The sequence below is a fragment of the Emydura macquarii genome, unplaced genomic scaffold, assembly GCF_026122565.2.
Source record: "Emydura macquarii macquarii isolate MOO-44397 ecotype Brisbane River unplaced genomic scaffold, CSIRO-AGI_Emac_v2 contig_2422, whole genome shotgun sequence".
In the NCBI taxonomy this organism is placed as follows: domain Eukaryota; kingdom Metazoa; phylum Chordata; order Testudines; family Chelidae; genus Emydura; species Emydura macquarii.
Genome location: NW_027132559.1, coordinates 39723796 through 39745330, shown reverse-complemented (window position 1 = coordinate 39745330; position 21535 = coordinate 39723796).

The window sequence follows — 21535 nt, the reverse complement described above, 5'->3', positions numbered from 1 at the left end:
AAGACTAAAATCTAATTTAACGTGCCATCTTTTGTTCCAAGTATTTTTTCCACCATAGTAATTCTGCCAGCATGGCTGGCCAGTCTTTAGCTAGGATCTAACACAAAGCCCAAAGCACTTGAATTCTTTGTCTCCTCAGGTGAAAGATGTTATCATCCTTTGTCTTTTTGCCTTTGCTTTTATTTTCCCAAAGTTCATTGACCCTCTTTCAGGAGGAAGGAAAGCTTCCTGGGGGGTACAGTCTCTGTCTCTGTTGAGGTTGTGAAGGGGTCATCTTCCTCCACTTGTTTGCCCATGGCTTTGTTCACTTTGCATGTAAATGTGCTTTTCATTGTCTGAGATCACATCTTGCTTAATTTACAGTGAAGATGCAGTCAAGCCAATGAAGCAATATTCCTTTTTGTAGGACTGGCTGGGCTTAGGCATATTTCTAGCACATTTTATATATATTTGCTCACTAACAACACATATACCATGCAAGAATATTGAATGATATATTCCTAGACACCTTTTAAATAAACATCATGACAACTCTGTGTGGGGTGCACTGAACTGGTCGGGCCAGCTGCAACTCCCCGCAACATTCCAGGGAACCCTTTGTCCTCTGGCATTGGGGTGCTCTTAGTCAGAGTCACAACTGTCCTGCAATAACACAAAAACATTTGCATTTTTAATGCACTGAGCGCCTAAAATACTTAAATTTTATTCAAGAAGGTTTGTCGAGGATGCGGAAGGACATTCCACATCTATCATAATAACTAATGAGGGTTTTTGTGGAATACAGGCTAACTCAAATACTTCACTCCCACCCATCTCTAGACATAGACTGTGTGAAAAATTGTTAGGGGGCTGGAGCACTACAGGGGCTGAGGGAACTAGGCTTGTTTAGTCTGCAGAAGAGAAGAATGAGGGGGGATTTGATAGCAGCCTTTACCTACCTAAAAGGGGTTCCAGGCAGGATGGTGCTAGGCTGTTCTCATTGGTAGTAGATGACAGAACTAGGAGCAATGGTCTCAAATTGCAGTGGGGACGCTCTAGGTTGGATATTAGGAAAATGTTTTTCACTAGGAGGGTGGTGAAGCATTGGAATGGGTTACCTAGGGAGGTGGTGGAATCTCTATCCTTAAAGGTGTTTAAGGTGCAGCTTGACAAAGCCCTGGCTGTGGTGATTTAGTTGAGGTTAGTCCTGCTTTGAGCTGGGGTTTGGACTAGATGACCTCCTGAGGTCCCATCCAATCCTAATCTTATATGATTCTATATTCTGTTTGAGTTAGTGTTGCAAGATGTTACTAGAAGGACCCTCTCATTCTTGGAACAGTGGCATTTAATTAAATATTAATGGTCTCCTGTATGTCTCATTAAGAAGTTGATGTCTTCTGAAAACCTGTTTGTTAGGGAACTGAGATTTGCTACACTGGATTAGGTCATTGGTCTTTCTACTTTAATATCTTTCCTCTGGCACTAACTAGTACCTTCGTAGGACAGCAAACCACCTCCTACCAAAAGCCTGCACACTAGGCAACAATATATCCTTCCAAAATAACATCATTTAGACAATTGTGTCTGTGAGGATGGAGGAAGATAGGGGAATTCTCTTCTTCAAGACTCTTGCGTCTGATTACATTTTTATGTATTTGAATAATATCACCAACAAAAATCTCATCATGTTAGGGAAGGGAAGGGAAGATAAGACATGTCTCTTTAAAGAGAATAGACCCTCTGAACAACTTTTGGGCAGATCTTCAACAGGAAAAAAAAAAGCATGCATTTTTGTCTGCTAAATAGGAGTCTCCAGTCAGTAAAGAATGCTAAATTCCCATTTCAGAAGTGTGTAGTAGTACTAGGAGAGAGCAACTGTGTGATATTTCCTGTGGTAACACACTAAAAGTAAACCATCTTGTGGGTTATTACTTCCAGGGTATGTCTGTTAAGAATATTCAGTATATCCATAGGTAGTGTCTTGTGAGTTTCTCCAGATTCGGTATATAGGAGCAAAATTCATACCAAATGTAGTGGGTTTGAGCCTCCCTGTGGGCTGGTGAACATATTTGTAAACTATTCAGTGTTTTCATCAAGTAGTTTGTGAATTCCAATTAGCATTTCCCTACACAGTATATCTGTTAAGACAAAATGTTGATGCAATCTTCATAACTCATTTTTTTAGTGCCACTGCCAGATCTGACAACATAGTGAGTATATTTTTAAAAGCTGTAAATGCTTTTCTATTGATCACTTCTTCTGACAGCATAATGGCTTATTCAGCGTTTGATGTTTGCACATTATGCAGTTTCCCTGGTACCACTGACAATAGCTGTCTATGCATGGATAAAGAGGAAGCTATACCCCTAATTAATAAATCACTCATACAACCAGTAATAATCTCAGTACAAGTGTTTCTAACTTTTAACATTTGTTCTCCATATTCCTTGACTTTAAAAAGGAGACATTTATTGTCCAAAGCTATATTTTGAAATCCTGCTGCACTAATCTATCCCACTGGTTCATCTCTACTGCATTTTTTTTTAAATGATCAAATTTGAATGTTTGTACTGCGAAGGGCAGTATTGCACGATGACAGAATTGTATATCCAGATGATATAGTCCATAAGTGAAAAGACATCATTCTTCAGTTGTCCATGCTGCACAGTCAGATGGTATTTGTGAAAATCAAAAATGTGTTCTCGCTGTCTTTTACATTGTCACTACCATTAAGGGAGATTCTGCAATTAGAAATAAGATGATTATTCATTGATGATTAGAAGCAGACTAGAACCAAGCTCACATTGCTGTAGTTACATTGGCTCTGCAGTGCCATCGGTAGTACCGTCTTTTTGTTCATTTTAGTAAGATATGATTCAGAGTCTCAGAGAGGGCTTGATCCTGCACCATTCAAGTTGATGGACGTTTTCCCATAGATTTGAATAGGAGCAGAGATATGGAATATGGACCTGTGGCTGAAGAGGATTCTAAAGGGAGTGGGAAAGAATTTATTGATTGTCCTCCATGTGGGAACAAATGATACGGCTAGATTCTTGCTGGAATGTATCAAGGGAGACTATGCTAGGCTGGGGAAGACTCTTAAGGAAATCAAGTCTCAGGTGATTTTCAGTGGGATTCTGCCTGTCCCTAAAGGAGGACAACAAAGGTGTGACAAGATTATGATGATCAACAGATGGCTTAGGCAATGGAGCTATAAGGAGGGCTTTGGGATGTATGGTCACTGGGAGGTATTCATGGACAGAGGACTGTTCTCCTGGGATGGACTTCACCTGAGTAGGGAGGGAAATAGACTTTTATGATGAAGGTTGACACAACTGATTAGGAGAGCTCTAGACTGGGAATTTGGGGGAGATGGTTGGGAGATGCCAGGGTAATCGCCACACCTAATTTTAACATTGAGACGGAGGAAAATGAAGAAAAGAAAGATACAGTAGTGAATAGGAAAGGTAGTGGAGGAAAGGGAGAGGAAGTGTAGTGTAGACACCAGTCTAATAGGTGATACTGGCAGTAGAATGACTGTGCCAAATCGGGTAAGGAATATGAGTGAAGCCAAATGGCAAAAATTATGATGTTTGTACACCAGCGTGAGGAACCTGGGTAACAAAATGGAGGAACTAGCGCTACTGGTGCAGGAAGTGAAACCAAATATTATAGGAATAATAGAAATATGGTGGAATAGTAGTCATGACTGGAGAACAGGTATTGATGGGTATGTACTGTTTAAGAAAGACAGAAATAAAGGCAAAGGTGGTGGAGTAGCATTGTATATCAATAAATGAGATAGATTGTAAAGAAATTAGAAGCAATGGAATAGAAAAGACAGAGTCTGTCTGACTGAAAATCATATTGAGGAAGAAAGCTACTAGAACTTCCCCTGGGATAGTGCTTGTGGTGTGCTACAGACTACTCGGATCCAATCTGGATATGGTTAGAGACCTCTTTAATGTTTTTAATTAAGTAAATACTACTGGAAATTGTCTGATTATGGGAGACTTTAATGTCTCAGAAATAGCCTGGAGGACAAGTGCTAGTAATAATTATAGGGCGCAGATTTTCCTGGATGTGATAGCTGACGGATTCCTTCACCAAATAGTTGATGAACCAATAAGACGGGATGCCATTTAGATTTTGTATTGGTGAGTAGTGAGGATCACATAGAAGAACTGGTTGTAGGGGACAACCTTGGTTCGAGCGACCATGAGCTAATTCAGTTCAAACTAAATGGAAGGATAAACAAAAAGAGATCTGTGACTAGGGTCTTTGATTTCAAAATGGCTAACTTTAAAAAATTAAGGGAATTAGTTAGGGAAGTGGACTATACACAGGAACTCATGGATCTAAAGGTGGAGGAGGCTTGGAATTACTTCAAGTCAAAGTTGCAGGAACTGCAAAGCCTGCATCCCAAAGAGGATGAAAAAATTCATAGGCAAGAGTTGTAGATCAAGCTGGAAGAGCAAGCATCTCAGACAGGTGATTAAGAGAAAACAGAAAGCTTACGAGGAGTGGAAGATGGGAGGGATCAGCAAGGAAAGCTATATCTTGGAGGTCAGAACATGTAGAGATAAAGTGCGAAATTCCAAAAGTGAAGTAGAGTTAGACTTTGCAAGGGGAATTAAAACCAATACTAAAATGTTCTATAGCCATACAAATAGGAAGAAAACAAAGAAAGAAGAAGTGGGACCACTAAGCACTGAGGATGGGGTGGAGGTTAAGGATAATGTAGGCATGGCCCAATATCTAAACAAAAACTTTGCCTCAGTTTTAATGAGGCTAATGAAGAGTTTAGAGATAGTGGCAGGGTGGCTAATGGGTTTGAGGATATGGAGGTAGAAATTACCACATCTGAGGTAGAAGCGAAACTCGAACACCTTCATGGGACTTAATTGGGGGGCCCTGATAATCTCCATCCAAGAATATTAAAGGAACTGGCACATAAAATTGCAAGCCTATTAGCAAGGATTTTTAATGACTCTGTAGACTCAGGGGTTGTACCGTATGACTGGAAAATTGCTAAAATGATTCCTATTTTTAAGAAAGGGAAAGAAAGTGATCCGGTTAATTATAGGCCTGTTAGTTTGACTTCAGTCATATGCAAGGCATTGCAAAAAATTTTGAGAGAAAGTAGTTAAGGACATCGAGGTTAACGGTAATTGGGACAAAATACAACATGGTTTTACAAATGGTAGATCGTGCTAGATCAACCTGATCTCCTGCTTTGAGACGATAACAGATTGTTTAGACAAAGGGAATGCAGTGAATCTAATTTACCTAGATTTCAGTAAGTTAAACAGTAAAGTAACAGTAAAGATACTGTTCCATGTGGGGAATTATTTGTTAAATTGGAAAAGATGGAGATTAATATGAAAATTGAAAGTTGGATAAGGAACTTGTTAAAGGGGAGACTACAATGCATCATAGTGAAAGGTGAACTGTCAGGCTGGAGGGAGGTTCTAGTAGAACTCCTCAGAGATTGGTTTTGGAACTAATCTGATTTAACCTTTTTATTACTGACTTTGGCACAAAAAGTGGAAGTGTGCTAACAAATTTTACAAGTGACAGAAAGCTGGGAGGTATTGCTATTATAGAGAAGGACCGGGATATCATACAAGAAGATCTGGATGACCTTGTAAACTGGAGTAATAGAAATAGGATGAAATTTAATAGTAGAAAGTGCAAAGTCATGCATTACGGACTAATAACAAAATTTTTTGCTATAAACTAGGGACGCATCAGTTGGACATGACAGAGGAGGAGAAAGACCTGGGTAAATTGGTTGATCAGAGGATAACTATGAGCTGCCAATGTGACGTGGCTGTAAAAAAAGCTAATGCGGTCCTTGGATGCATCAGGCGAGGTATTTCCAGTAGAGACAGGGAGCTGTTAGTACTATTATACAAAGCACTGGTGAATCCTCATTTGGAATATTGAGTGCAGTTCTGGTCTCCCATGTTTAAGAAAGATGAATTCAAACTGGAACAGGTGCAGAGAAGGGCTACTAGGATGATCCGAGGAATGGAAAACCTGTCTTATGAGAGGAGACTCAAAGAGCTTGGCTAGTTTAGCCTAGTCAAAAGAAGGCTGAGGGGACATACTATTGCTTTCTATAAATACATCAGAGGGATAAATACCAGGGAAGGAGAAGAACTACTTAAGTTCAGCACCAGTGTGGACACAAGAACAAATGGATATAAACTGTCCATCAGGAAGTTGAGACTTGAAATTAGATGAAGGTTTCTAACCATCAGAGGAGTGAAGTTCTGGAACAGCCTTCCAAAGGGGGCGATAGGGGCAAAAAAACCTAACTGGCTTCAAGACTGAGCTTGATAAGTTTATGGAGGGGATGGTATGATGGGACAGCCTAATTTGGCAATTAACTGATTTTTGACTACTAGCGGTAAATATGCCCAATGGCCTGTGATGGGTTGTTATGGGGTGGGTTCTGACTTACTACAGAGAATTCTTTCTGGGTGTCTGGCTGGTAAGTCTTGCCCACATGCTCAAGGTATAGCTGATGGCCATATTTGAGGTTGGGAAGGAATTTTCCCCCAGGGCAGACTCGCATAGGCCCGATGAGTTTTTCGCTTTCCTCTGCAGCATAAGGCATGGATCACTTGCAGGTGGATCCTCTGTACCTTGAAGTCTTTAAACCATGATTTGAGGACTTCAGTAACTCAGTCATAGGTTGGGGGTCTGTTACAGGAGTGGGTGGGTGAGATTCTGTGCCCTGAGTTGTGCAGGAGGTCAGACTAGATGATCACAATGGTCCATTCTAACCTTAAAGCCTATGAGTCTATGAGTCTAACCTCTTCCTGATCATTTACCTGTTATTTTTTTAAAAAAGTAATCAAATGAAAAATAGCATCAATAATAGTGGCTGATTACTATGGGCCTCTATAAGACACTGACTGTTTTGCTCTTCTTTGACCAGGCAGCTGTTAAGGCCCAGGATGAAGTATTTGAGAGCTGGGGACAAAGCATTCTCTGTTATGGGGATGGCTATGGAACAATTTTCCAGAGGAGATAAGGCAAATCCAGAGTTTGACCAGCTACAGGAAACATTGCAAGGCCTTCCTCTTTGAGAAAGACTTTCCACCATAAGTGATGCTCACAAATGAAACACCCTTTTTATTCACACTCTGCCCTCTACTTCTCCCAAATAAAAACAAAACAAAACGTACCTACCCCAAGCAGAGTTTGGACCTCAAAAAAGGAAAAGTGCCAGAGACTCCATGAAGGGACTTCGCTGTAGCTATTGATTTGATATGGATAGCACTCAGATACTCTAGTGATGGGCAGCAATATAAAATCCTAAAATGTTTATGAATAAGGAACTTAACTCTAAGTAAGTTAGCTACATAAAAGGAATGCATCATTCCTTTTATTGATTTGTTTGATTGTCCCTATTGATTTCAAGTGAGTTGCAGTGGTATAACTGAGAGGAGACTTTAGCCTAGAAAGCCCAGATCTTGCACCATTTAATTAAGTGGGAGTTTTATCATTAACTTTAATAGGAGCAGAATTGAGCTCTAACTCCTTTGGTGTAAAATACTGAAAGAGGTCTCATTTCTCTTTTGGGTATTTGGAGCCTATTTAGCAGTGTCCACAATATTAATTGTTGGTGTTGTCTTTCTAGGCTGACCATTGGTGTCTCTGTGGCTCAGTAGGTTTTATGAAAATAATACGAGGAAAATGTGTTGCCTTCACTATAACTGGTACTATGGCAAGAAGAAAGAATGAGGAATGTATGGGGCAATTTGTTTTTACTTGCAGAAAAAGATAGCTGCACTTGAAAATCTATCAGGAGAAAATTAAGGAGAGGCTGAAATAAGCAGCTATTTTGGTCTCCTGTGCTGCAGTAATGCTGAGACTGAAAAAGAGAAGGATTTGAAATTCAAATGAAGAATAAGAAAGAATAGCCAGTTTAATTTATTTTTTAGTGCTGTCTATAAAAATGATGGCCCATCTTAATAGAATAAACCATGTGATGTGGATAACTTTTCCTTTCCTGTTGTATGGCACAATTGTTTCTTTCCCTTAGTACAAAAGAATGCTGTTTTGTTACACTTCAGCAACCATCCTTACTACAAAACAAGTGTCAATCCCCATTGCCTTTCACATATATTTCACTAAATTTCTTAAAAGTTACATTTCAACTCTTAATTACATTGATATAAAAGAGTTTAAGAGTGAGGGGGGAAAGAAGTATGCCTGAATGGTTCTTCTGCATAAATCTCCCACGGTGAAGGAACTAAATTAATTATATTTTAAATTTATCATGAACCGATAATGAAAACTCAGTTAGAAAACAAGCTACTGTGTGCTTGGCAGCTCAGGGGAAACCAGTAGAAGTTATGTTTCCTTCTGAAATGTTAGTGGTTGTCATTTTTCATTATGAAAATTAATAGCAAAATTTGTTCTTCCATCAGTTTACCTATTTTAATAATTTTTGTATTTAAAATATCTTGTAAATTAAATGACTGGATCAAATATAATTCAGTCCTTCTATTTATCTTTTTAAAGAGCTGCATGGATATTTAAATATAAGAACACAGGCACTGAGTGTCCCAAGAATTAAAGGCTTTGTTTTCAGTTCTTACTAATGCCTGTGATTTCAAGGTTTTCCTTCCCATAGATACCAAAGTGACTGTATTCCTGATCTTAGAAGACCGGTTCATACAGAATATTTAATTTCTAGGCTTTTATGCAATCAACAGACAAGTCGCTCCATAGTGAGAAAGGTAGCTCAGGTAATCAAATTAAATCAAGTTCCCTAAAGATCAACATTCCTTAAAAAATAATAGGTTCAGGCAGCCTGGGGGGGCTGAGGCAGCATGTTCTCTTGCTATGTATGGGTTCTGGTCTTGGACGTAAGCTCACACTCCACTTGCTGAATGAAAGAATTGATTGATAATTGGTCCTCATTTGCCAGCATTTTTTCCACTAAGGGAAAAGTAATTTTTATAGGTTTAAGGGAATTGAGCTTAGAGAATTCTGGTGCAATCCCGAGAAGATACAATATTTTATCAGTAAAATCAGTATTATGCAAAATACAGCATGTAGTAGGCTGGAACCAAAACTGCAAAGAAAATGCTGGAGTGTGATACAGAATTTGCCTTTGAGTCACTTTACAAAGTAATTTATACACACACCAAACAATCTTTCTTGACAGCATTATTTGGCTCTTCTAATTCTTTAGATGTAATGCGGTACATTTTGTAACAGTTTCGGAATTAGTGTCAAGAAGGGATGTAATCTATTTGTGGAAATATTTGTATGTGAATTTCAAAACAATTTTGCTACAAGCAATAATGTCGTGAATTACTTATTTCTCTAATTCCACAATTAGTCACTAATTCTGCAAATAGTCTTGGGCTGAACTTTTCAGATATGTGCCTTCCCATGTAGATTAACGAGGCTGCTCACATGCATAAAGTTAAACGTGTGTGTAAATGTTTGCCAGGAAGAGCCTGAAGTGGGATTTCTGGGTCACTTGACAATGGGGATGTAGGTTGCAGATTTATATCACTTTCAAGAGTTTTTGATGAAAGCGCGACATTGAGACTTGCCTGGGAAAAAGAATAAATTGATGATATTCTATCATCTACCACTGATGGTGTTTCACCAGTGGATCCATGTTGATACATCTGGGTTTAGTCAAATGTATCAAAACTCTGTTTTGTTTTGTTTTGTTTTTTCTTGAATTATTTATTATTTTTCTGTCTGTTTTTTTTTTTTTTTTTTTTGTCCTTATGCTTCACATTCTGTTTTTCTAGTTTTATAGCTAATAAAACATAATGGCAATTTTCTTTTATGATGGATTCTTTTTGCTTGCTGTATGTGAATTGAAAACCAAAGTTTTCTCAGGATGCCTCTGAAGCAGTTCAGTAGCATCTGAATATGTTCTAAGAGCTGTGGACAGAAGCTCTCACACAAATCTGGACTTGTAGTAGAGAGCCTAATGCTACTTAATGGGGAATCTACTTGTTTCCACCTGTTTAAGGTATGTTTAGCTGACCATCTTAGGAAAGTCCAGGTCTTGCAACAAGTTCCAGTTTAGATAATCCTTTCTTGCTTTTTACCTTTCATAGTGAGACCTCAGCCCACTGCAACATCTTTCTGGTGCATCTCCAGCCACAGCAACTGAGAGTTCATAATGTGCTTCTGAAGTACCAGATATAGGCACACTATGCACTTTGCAATGTACTGACCAGGGAAGCCCCTCACTGCACCAAATTAAAAATAGTAGGGTCAGTGTTACTGCCCTTTGGAAGAGATCTGCAGAACTTCCTCAAAGATTCCTGATGAGGAAGGGAACAGTGAGTGGTAGAGTGACACTGGATCTTCCTGAACCTTAGAACTTCTGTAAGGAGTCAGGAATGTCTTCTTGAGCTGAGATAAAATGCCTCATATTAAAGGCTTGAGAATTATAGGAAGGGGGATGTCAAAGGGTCTGGGCATGTTAAATAATGTGTGGATAAGCATCCAAACTTTGGGGTTCTTATCTAGTTTGAACTGATTCCCAAAACATTTAAGGTTTAGTCATTATTAGTCCTAATTAGTCCTAAAGAATATTGAAGAAAACACAGTCATACTATCAAACTTATCTATTAAGTAGTATTCCTACTGCCTCAAGATTCTGACCATATCCTGGAATATGGCAACATACTGTCTAAACAGACGTTGTAGGTCACATTGTCTTACAACATAATACATAATAAAATATTTCCTGTACATTATACAACTCTCTGTTGTATATCAGTTTTTTGTATCTGAGTACATGCTATGTAAGAATGCTTGACTGGCATTAATTGTTTTGAGAACAGGGCCCTAAATGTATAAATAAACCCCAACCAGTTTTCTTCCAGGCAAATTAATTCAGGCTGTTGTACTGAACTAAATGATTTTATGTCTGCATGAATCATAAGAAATACAAGAAGAAATTAGGCTTCTGGTGTATATGAGAAATCCACATCTTAAATGAACATGATCTTTTAAAATAAACTGCCTCTTTATTTTGTGGAGCCTCATAAGCAAAAAAATTATTTTATTTAAGTCTCAACTCTCTGATTTTTTCAGTGACAAAGCTTAAGCATAAAGCTTAAGGAATTTGCCACCATCTGCACAATTTTATAAACCAGAAGCTAAATACATTGTCCTGAGTGAACCTACTCTCTCTCAGGAAAAAAAAAGGTCAAATCCTTCACTCCGTATTCAGTTGTTCCTTATGCTAGCAAAATTCCCCCCTAAAATTCCATAGAAGTTTTACCTGGATAAAGACTGAGTAAAGGCTTCAGGAATTGCCTCACATTATTGAAAATCTTCTTACCTGAAATTAATGACCTCCTCTTTTTCACCAAAACAAACCCACCAACCACAAACTGCTGAATCACGTAGTTTCCAACTGTCTGATTGTGTTATACATTAGTAATTAATATTATATATAACATTTTGTTCTGCATTTTTACCACATGCATTGTTTTGCATTTCTACAGGAAAAAATTTTAAACCTGGGACACAATAACCACCAGAATAATAATTAGGGTCAGTGTCTGATTCCCTTACTGCTGTTTAGTACCACCTGACTCCACAAGTAATCTGCCTGAAGTCAAAGAGTGTACATGTAGAGTAGGGTACTATTCAGTTTGAGTAAGGAGATCAAAATTTGGCCCTTAGTACTTATAAAGTACTAATTTATTCAGTTTACTTATCTGCTGTTTTAGCCCAGCCAGTAATCTTAACAAGAGTTGCCCTAATGGTTTCAAAAGCAAATCACTCTCACTCTCTGCTTATATAATCTGGGTGAAATTTACCATTCCCACACATAGACCAAGTAAATCGTCTTTGGGCGGGGTAAGGATTGCTTGGAAAATAAATAATCTCCTCCACCTTTGAATTGGAATGTTTATATAGGAATATCTAGAAACATTTCCAAATGATGAGCCAAGTGACTTTGTTGGAATTTTGCCTGAGTAAACTTAAGATGCAATCACCCTTCCTATGGAAAAGCTCACAGGAAAGGACTGGAAGGAGAAAAACTCTGTTAGGTTCTTTTCACTGAGTTCTCACGAGATTGTGCCATTGGGCGTAGGGGCCTCCCTTGATCTCCCTTCCCCCAGAAAGGAAGCTGCTGAGCCCCTGGTTACCCTGAGATCTGGTGGAGACCCTGTATCTCTCAATCAGCTTCCTGGCAATGCAGTTATATTGGAGCAGGGTTTCTGGGGGCTCCCTTGGCTTCCACTGCTCTTGGAACCTCCCAAGAGCAGATTCCACAGTGCAGACGGTTTCTGTCTCTGTGTAAAATTCATACTTCCTTAGAATAAATTCACTAGACTAAAATCCACTGCTGGGTTTTAGGGAGGGGCTATGCATGCAGTACCCCTGCTGTCTGCCCCCAGCCTACCTCCAAATCTGGCATTTCCCTCCTGGAAGATCATACCCCACTGATTTCAGTGGCAGCTCATTGCCAGGATCAGTAGTTTAATGAAGAGTAACGGGATAAAAGCTGAGCCAGTTAAAATGGAGGCAGTGTGTTAGGAAAAATTTCCCGCTGGTAAGAACTATTGGACTGTGAACAGTATTCTCCCCAGGAAATGACGTCACTCTGTGCTCTGAAGCTTAGGCAGCAGAGGAATTCCCAGGTGTAAAGAGTCATAACCCTGGACTACAAATGCTACTTGCATTTTCAAGTTCACTTACAAAAATAATTCCAAATGGCTTGGAAATGAACACTAAACAAATGCTCATACAGTGAGTTGGGGGAGGTGTCCACAGGATCCTTGTTAGCTCCAGCTGTAATGTTTTCATTAATGAGCTGGAAAAAGGGGTAAAGAGCAGGAGGGGGCAATATATCAGGGGTTGCTCTAGAAGGCACAATGTCTTCCGAAACTCCAAGGGAGTGCAGCCACTGGAACACAGCTGAACTGGCTGGACTGGGGCTTGCCACCTTGGAGGTGGCTGGTCCCAGGGTGAACATTGTATGGAAGTGAGCCTCAATTTGGCATTTTATATTAGAAAGGGGGTGAAAATGCCAGTGAGATAAAGAGTCGACAGGAGATTGGAAATATAAGCAAGAAATGACGGGAGATTCAGAGTGGAATAATGCAGCCTATTGCGGAAGAAAAATAAAACACAGATGCTTAACGGGAGGGAGAAATTTTGAAAGTTGTACTGCCAAAGGAGACTTTCCGCAGGGGTAATGATGAAAAGCAAATAATGAGTTTGCAATGCAATCTGGGTGAAATTAATGTAGCCCCATTACTTGGCCAATTTTTAAACCAGCCTGGGCAAAACACTGTTGAATAAATTGTGGGAAACAAGCCTGCTCTGGCAGAAGATGGACAAGCTGACTAACAGGTCTTTTCCATCTCTAATACCAGGGAGCAACTCTGTGTACCATGTGGCTCATGATATGGAAATATGAGATCAGAATCAGAGTGTAAGTATGCAAATGAAACTTGGCCATGTTATATGGCCTGATACTGCAGCCCTTATACAGGGAAAACTTCCAGGTTAGCGTATGGGCATATTTTCTGACTGAAAACTCCCATTGAGGTCAATGAAGTGTTTTGCATACATAGATTACTGCAGGCCTGCACATTTAGATGGTTTGGTTTATAGGCCAGATGTTTGGAAAAATATTCTAAATATCTCCCTTTCACATAAATAAGTCACAGTGTCTTTGATTTCCTTGCAATTTCAACTCCGTGGGAGGTCATTTTGCATTGATTCCCCCTCAGTTTTCTTTTGATTTGGACAGTTTAACTCAAGCAGAATTTGTTCTGTTCGAAGCTCCATGATTCTAAAGTGTGAAAAGAAGTAAATCTGCTGGTCTCTCTTGTTGTTCATTAGGCAGAAGTCTTTTGATATTTGAGCATTACAAATCTTTCTGGTGAAGGCCATCAGCCAATATTTGTGTAAAGCTATTTGAACACTCTGTTATCCCTGTAGATGCTTCATTTCCTTTTGCTGGACATTCTGAAATGATAATGACCAGGCAGTGCTCATTTGTGGAATTTACTGACAGATTACTTACTCCCCAAACCCAGTGGATCTCAGACAAGGTTACGATGCCGTTAGGCAGATGAAGATAGTGAGTGTTTTCCTTTTTGTTCCCTCACTAGTTATTTAATTTAAAATGTATTAAATTTGGTATTTAAATAAATTAACTGACAGCTTTAAGAGATCAGTTTCATAACATACAGCAGGATGCCTGATATTTGCAAATATAAAGGTCTTAAAGGGAAAAAACTGTTGTCGAGAGATTGAAAAAACTAATGCAAACTTTTCAATACAAGCTAGTCTTTTTATTCTCTTGTACCGTATGTTCACTAGGCATTCAGCCTTTTCCACTTATTACTGTATGTACAGATAAAGAAGTATTTTAAGTAGAAAAAGATGTCATCCTGGAGGTACTGTGACAACAAACTATGCACTTTATTGTTGTCACAATAAACTCTACCACAAGCTCTGCCTTTTTGGCATATGTGTTCCTGCAAACCACAGGAAACAATGCTGCAGAGGAGCAGGGGGTTAGGGAAATAATTGTCCACCAGTATTTTATTAAAGGCATGGACAGCTGGATATACTCCAAACAACTTGTGTGCCTTCCCTGGGGCCACTAAAGATAAGTTTTACAAAATGTGTAACTTGAAATAGCATTCTTTGAGGGAAACTTCCTTCCCATCACTAACACATCAATAATACATTCTATTGTATTCTATACTATTCTAGCATGCAGTCTCTCTGGGGAAAATATCCTGTAAATAAAAAAATCCAAAATGCCCTCTCCGTTTGCATCCACAAGAATCTTCATCTAGTCTGAACTGTATTCTGTATAACAATATAAAATGAAAGCAGTGCTTATGATGGTGCACTTAATCTGCTAAATTATAAAGTATGACCACCCGGATACAATGACTTACTGTTATTTATTATTTGTTTAACTCTGACAGCGTCTTAGTGCTATACAGAACAAAGAGAGAAAAATGTCATGTTCTTCTGTGCCAGATAGGGACTGGCTACAGAGCTTGCTTATACACACCAAATATGTTCATCATAAAATCCTTTAATGCTCTGCTCTGAGGTTTGTTTAAATAAAGTATTTTGCACATGGTGCCACATAGTGGCTGAACAGTATTCTGTTGTACTTCCCTGTGACAGAGTGCAGGGAGTCAGTAGGTGAGCCAGCACCTTGATCACTTAGATGCTAATTAGTGCCCCCCCCCTCAGGAGAAGCTGATTGGAGGGAATTATCTGATCAGGCTGGTGAGCTGGGTGGGGTAAAAACTTGACTGGCCCCATCAGCCCAGGGCTGATAAATGAGGCACAGGAGGGAAGTGCAGATGGGGAGAGAGGGAGGAGCAGCAGAGTTAATTGAGTCGAGTCACACAGGTTATGTTACACAGCAACTAGATACCCTTGGGTGGCTCATGCTAGCCAACTCAGGCTCACAGAGCTTGGGATGTGGGGCTCTTTCATTGCTGTGTAGACTTCCGGGCTCAGACTGAAGCCTGGACTCTAGGAGCCTGCAGGGTGGGAGGGCCTCAGAGCTGCGGTTCCTGCCCAATCCCTAGCCCAGATTTTTACACAGCAATGAAACAGCCATGCAGCGTGAGCCCCAATCAGCTGGCAGGGACCAACCACGGGTTTTACTTTGCTGTGTAGACATGCCCACAGAGACCTCAGTATGGAGATCTCTGTTCCCCTCAGGTGCTGCTGAGAGGACCTAAGATTTGGCAAATATTGTAAATAGGCAGGAGCACGGGGGACTGTGGTGGACCAGAGTAAAGTTTCACTGAGAGCACACACCCAGTGGAGTCCATGCAGATTTTCTTGGCTGTCTGTATAGCTCTCTCAGCCTCTCCATTGACTTGTGGGTAATGTGGGCTGCTAGTAATATGTCCTCTTCCCTCCAGAAACCGCATGGAATGACTTAAATCATATTTTTACTGCAGTGAATTGTGTTGAGTTGGTCTGTTAGTTTTGCAATGTTCACATGCAGATACTTTATTCTTTATATCCTTGCTGATGCCTGACCACCACACTGAATGGTTGGTCTAGTCACAACATTTAGCTAATCCTTGATGTCCTTCATGGATAAGGTTTAGGATTTCTCCCCACATTTCATTTGGAACTGTAATGCAATTGCCTTTATTCACGAGTCCATTTGACTTGTTCAATTGTCCACCCACTGCAATGTAGTTTCTTGTCACTTCTTTAGTGTCCTTTAGATACTTGGGCCAGCCACTGCTAATGTAACTTAGAAATTCCTGAAGTTGTGTTCTGTAGAGTCTGCTTTTTGTAGCTGCAGTTTTTTTCTTGACATTGGTCTGTATGTGTCCACAGCATCCACGTATGCCTTCATGTCATCTTTGAGCTCACAGATAGTGAGTGTGATGCTGGGCTACTAGCATTTACTCCCAAGAACACATTTAACTGGGTTAAATGATAGTAACCTTAGTTATAGATGCTGACATCTCAGCTGTGCTTGAGCCAGGTCTTTTTCATTGATGAGGGTTACAAGCAGTTTATGGGTTGGTTATAAATGTAAGCGAATCCAGTCCATACAGATATCTGAAAAAGTTCTTATATGCCCATATGCTTGTCAGGCACTCCTTTTCAATCTGTGTGTATCATTTTTCTACTTCTGTGAGTGTGCAAGAGCAAAGTGCAACTGGCTTCTACTCAGAGTCATGTTATTGCAACAATACAGCATGTAGGCCAGAGCTGGCTACATTCATACTCACCATTGTGGGTTTGTTCACATCATAGTACTTGAGATCTGGAGCTGCTGAGATCATTTCTTTTACCTTTTTGGATGCAATTTGTTTATTTTGGCCTCCATAGCCAGATATGTGATGGACTTTAACATTTCATTCAGTGGTTTTGTCAATAAAATAAGGTCGTTTTAGGTATCGATCAAGGTAATGTACCATCCCTAGTATACCTCTCACGTCTGGTACATCAGTTGCTGCATTCAATTCTCAGATTGCTTTTATTTGTTTAGGGCTAGGACTGATTCCATCTTTGTTTATTGTCTGTCCCAAAAATTTGATTTTGGGTAAGCAGAAAATGCAATTTTGTTCAGCTTCAGTCTAGTCTGATGGATTAGGTTTAGGACTTCGTTGGGGGTTTTGTTGTGTTCTTCCATCAACAATCAATGTACCAACATACTGTCCATGAAAACTACAGTTCTATTTGTGTTCATTAACAAGTCTGCCCTCTCTTTGGAAAATGTCAAGTGTACTGGTAATCCCAAAAGTAATCTTTGAAGGCAAAATTTCCCAAAGGATTTGATAAATATGATCAGTTTGGCACTTTCTTTGGGTAAAGGAATTTTCGAGAATCAGCTTGAGGCACCCATCTTGGAGAATAATGTTGCTCCTTTTACTTTTGGGAGGAAGTCTTCCAGTGTTGAGAGGGTGTATTTTCTCTCACAGAAGCTTCATTGGGTCTTTTAAGATACACACAGATTTGTATTTTTCCATGTTTCTTTATAACTTGTACCACTGGAGCACACCATGCTGTTGGCTAGGAGATTTTCTTGAGTATTCCGATCTGCTCTGTGGCTGAGAAGGTTGTTGGTCTTTGATCCTGTGATCACATGCACTCTGAATGCATAGCTTTTGTCTTTATAAGTTGTTTCTATGGCAAACAGGCCAATGCAGTTCAGAAAACTTCCAAGGATAATCAGAGCTATATCAGGTGACTTCTGCTCTGGGAGGGGTTGAAGGTGATTGTAAGTCCTTTCTGAGTTAATTGTGACATCAACATCTGAGTCAATTTTAAAGTCAATAGCCTTTCCATGAATATTCAGTTTCACTCTCCAGGCAGGCTCTATGTCATCACAAGTGCTAGATCCCAGAAACAACATCTCTTGTTTAGCTGTAATATGGGAAAACTGCCTGACTAATTTGATGCAGCAAACTGATGCAAAATGTCCATATTTCATGCATTTGTTACACTGTGCCTCTGGCTGGACTTGCATCACTCTTGGGATCTGACTTTTTCTGCACTGTGTGCATGTAGCCTGGAATTTGTCTCCCTTAGCCTTGGGGTTCTCTCTCCTTGCCTCAGGAGTTTTATGATCATGACTTAACATTGTAGTGTCTGTTTACAGTTTCTAAACTAGTTTCAGGTTTGTCAAGTTGCTCTAGGTTTTGCAGTCTCACCAGCTCAGATTGCTTTGCTCTTTGTATAGCTGTGGCTAGGGTTACAATTGTAACTGCTGTGGAAGATTTTTATCTATTAACCCAATAACCAGCCTGTCTCAGATGCTTTCATATTTTGCATTCCCCAAATCACAGTTTTCAGCCATTGTGTGCAGAGCTCATAAAACATTTAGCATTTTCCCTTGGGTATTGAATTCTCTGGTGGAAACATGCTCTTTCATAAACCACATTTCTTTGAGTTATAAAGTATGTATCAAACATAGCCAGAACCCTTTCATGGTCATCTTGGTGACGGGCTTTGGTAAAGTCAAAGTATTTAAAGAGATACTATCCCTACTTTCCCATAGCATAAATTAAAGAAGATACCTGTACATCTCCAGTTTTTTTGTGGAGTTTACAATTTGAAATCTTGCAAAATACTACTTCCAGTCTCTCCATGTGAAGGTTTGTCAAAGCTGAAGTTCTCTGGGACATTGAAGAGTTGATGAGATCCTGCAACCTTTGTTGCTTTGTTCCTTCTGTTTCTGTTCTGAATTTACTCCTGATACTATGTCATGGTCCCGTACCAGATATGAACTGGTTACAGGACTTGCTTATACACACCAGTTGTGTTCATCATAAGTTCCTTTAATGCTCTTCCAGGTATGGCTGAATTTCATTTAAATAAGGTATTTTACATACCATACTACTTAGTTCAGCATTCCATTACAAAACATACGCTGCCCTCAAAGACAGACTAGCGTCTAAGTAAGCAAACAAGGCAATACATGTAGTGCACAGAGTGATCAGGTGTACAATGTTTGGGTTCTGTGTGTGTGGCGGGTGAGGAAAAGGTAGGTAATACATCCTTCATGAGTGAGAGAATTAGGGTCATAGGCTTTGTGGAAAGGAGTGTATTTTAAGGAGGAGAGGGGGCAAGTCTGATAGACTCGCTCAGGGAGGAAGGACCCAAGCATACTTTATCCACACTTTATTTAAATAGGAAAGTTAAAGTAACCTGCTTCTTATGAAATCAATATTCTTACTCTGTAGTGTAAAACTTAAAAAGCAGAGAGGTTAGAATTTCCAGGTGTAAAGAGAGATAATCCAGGACTACAAAGGCTACTTGAATTTTTGAGGTTACTTGAACAATTCATTTCAAATGGCACTAAACAAAGGCATAGTGTTATAATGAGTTGAGCTGGAGATGTTCACAGGAATGCAGTGTGGTTCATTGATATGTCCAACCTTAATATTTTCATTATTGAGCTGGAAGAAGGTATAAAAAGCAGGAGAGGGTAGAGTGTCGGGTTGTTCCAGAAGGCACAATGCCTCCCAGATCTCAAGGAGAGTGCAGCCACTGTAACACTCCTGAACTTGCTGAGCTCGGGCCTGCTGCTTTGGGAGTGACTAGTCCCAGGTTGGGAGGCACTCGCCCTGAATAGCCCTTGTGTTTGGGGCAGTGCAATGTCTGCAGTTGTGGCTAACCATACACAAAGGGTGTAGTGGGGAATTTTCCTTACACCCTCCCTCCCTATTGCACACCTTTATAGAAATGAATCTCAATTTGGCTTTATATTATAAGGGGAGTGAAAACACCAGTGAGAAAAATAAATGGTCTAAGTATACTTAATGCTGCCTCAGTATAGGGGGGTGGACTAGATGACTTCTTGAGGTCTCTTCCTGCCCTATGTTTTTATGATTCCATTATGCAGGGAGATTGGAAATATGAACATGATGTGATTTGAGATAATGCAGGATATTGAAGAAGAAAAGTAAAACACAGATATTTAATGGGAGGAAAAAAATCTGATGACAGTAACAGCAAAAATGATTTTCGGTAGGGGTGATAATGAACAGAGAGTAATGTGAGTTTGCAATGAAATATAGGTGAAATTCACCCTCAGGCCAGCACAATTTCTTTACTCCACTAAAACACTAAAGAGAGGCCAAGGCTTTGTGCTGGCTCCCTGATGGGGTGAATTTTAACACTAAATCTATATTTAGGTAGTAGCACCAAAATAAGGGGCTTGATTCTCTGGGCATCCACAGCCTTAACTTACTTCATTTACATTTTGGTGCTCAGACTATTTAATTTTATGAATAGCAATAAAGTCTTAAGAAGTAATTTCTTAATTTATCTCTTGCTGGCAAAGCACCTAGTAGAGCGGAGGGGGGTGGGGGGGGTGGGGGGGGGGGGAGGAGAGAAGACTCCCTTGATGTGCACATAATATATTGCAGTGTTTAGAGTTTGTATTAGGCAAGAAAACCATAATCTTCTGATTAGAGTTGAATTTGAAAAGTGCTAATTCATGAGCTTTGGCATTCCAATTATTTTGTTATTAATATATACTGCATCCACCTGTACTTCTGTCTTTGTATCATTTTATTAGCCTTGATACACATTGCTAAGTACAGAAAACAGGAAATGCTATATCAGTATGCATTTTTTGAAGAGAGGGAATGAAAAAGGTAAGCTAGATAATGCAAATTTTATGTGATTTAAGACTGCTACTTTTCAAAGCAATGGTACAAGGTGTTTTTTTATTGTGCTGACAAGGAAGAAAGGAAATGAGCAAAAATTCAATTCTAATTGAAATTTTAGACCTCTTCAACTAAGAATTTTTATCCTTTTATCCTTGAAATATTTATTGTGGACGTCTGCAAATGGCTTAATATTTCTTACTGTCGGTAAGAGAACTGCATTCATTTTTAATTTTAATTCATTATTCTCTCCTTCTCTTCTGGGTGAATTTAGCCACATAGATAATTATCCAAGTCCTGTACTATACAATTAAAATGTGAAGCAAAGGGAAACAAATGTAAAGAAATTCAGAGGCTCATCTAAAACAAGCCCTTAAAAGATAAATTTTTCACTGTTTATTCGTCAGATGCTCAGAGATTAGAAGATAACAGTGAATGACCTTAATGTTGTGATTTATGTACTGAAAAGTGCTGTGACTCCAGATTATGGTACTGGTTGGACCAAAAATAATTTCATGGGATTAAAACCAAAGAGGTGTTGAAAATGCCCAACTCCCAGGGATTGGCCTCTGGCAGATTAGCCAATGCTTCTGTGATTTTAAAGGCACTTTTGGTATTCTAGTGTACAAACTTTTCAACAAGCCAGTGATCCAAATGAAAATTGAACAATAAGACTCTGAGAGTTCTCTGGATTCTGGCCCTGCCTGTTTGAAGGGGATGATTTCTAATAGTGTGTTATAGCAGGACTAGGAGACAAATATTACACATTCCTAAAACTATGATTTCAAGGGACAGCCAAGCAGCAGCCAACATGGGTCTGGGGTCTCTAATGCAACATGTCTTATTTCTCATTATTCATATAGGGTCTGATTTTTCATGTCACTCAAGCTTCTTTATACTGC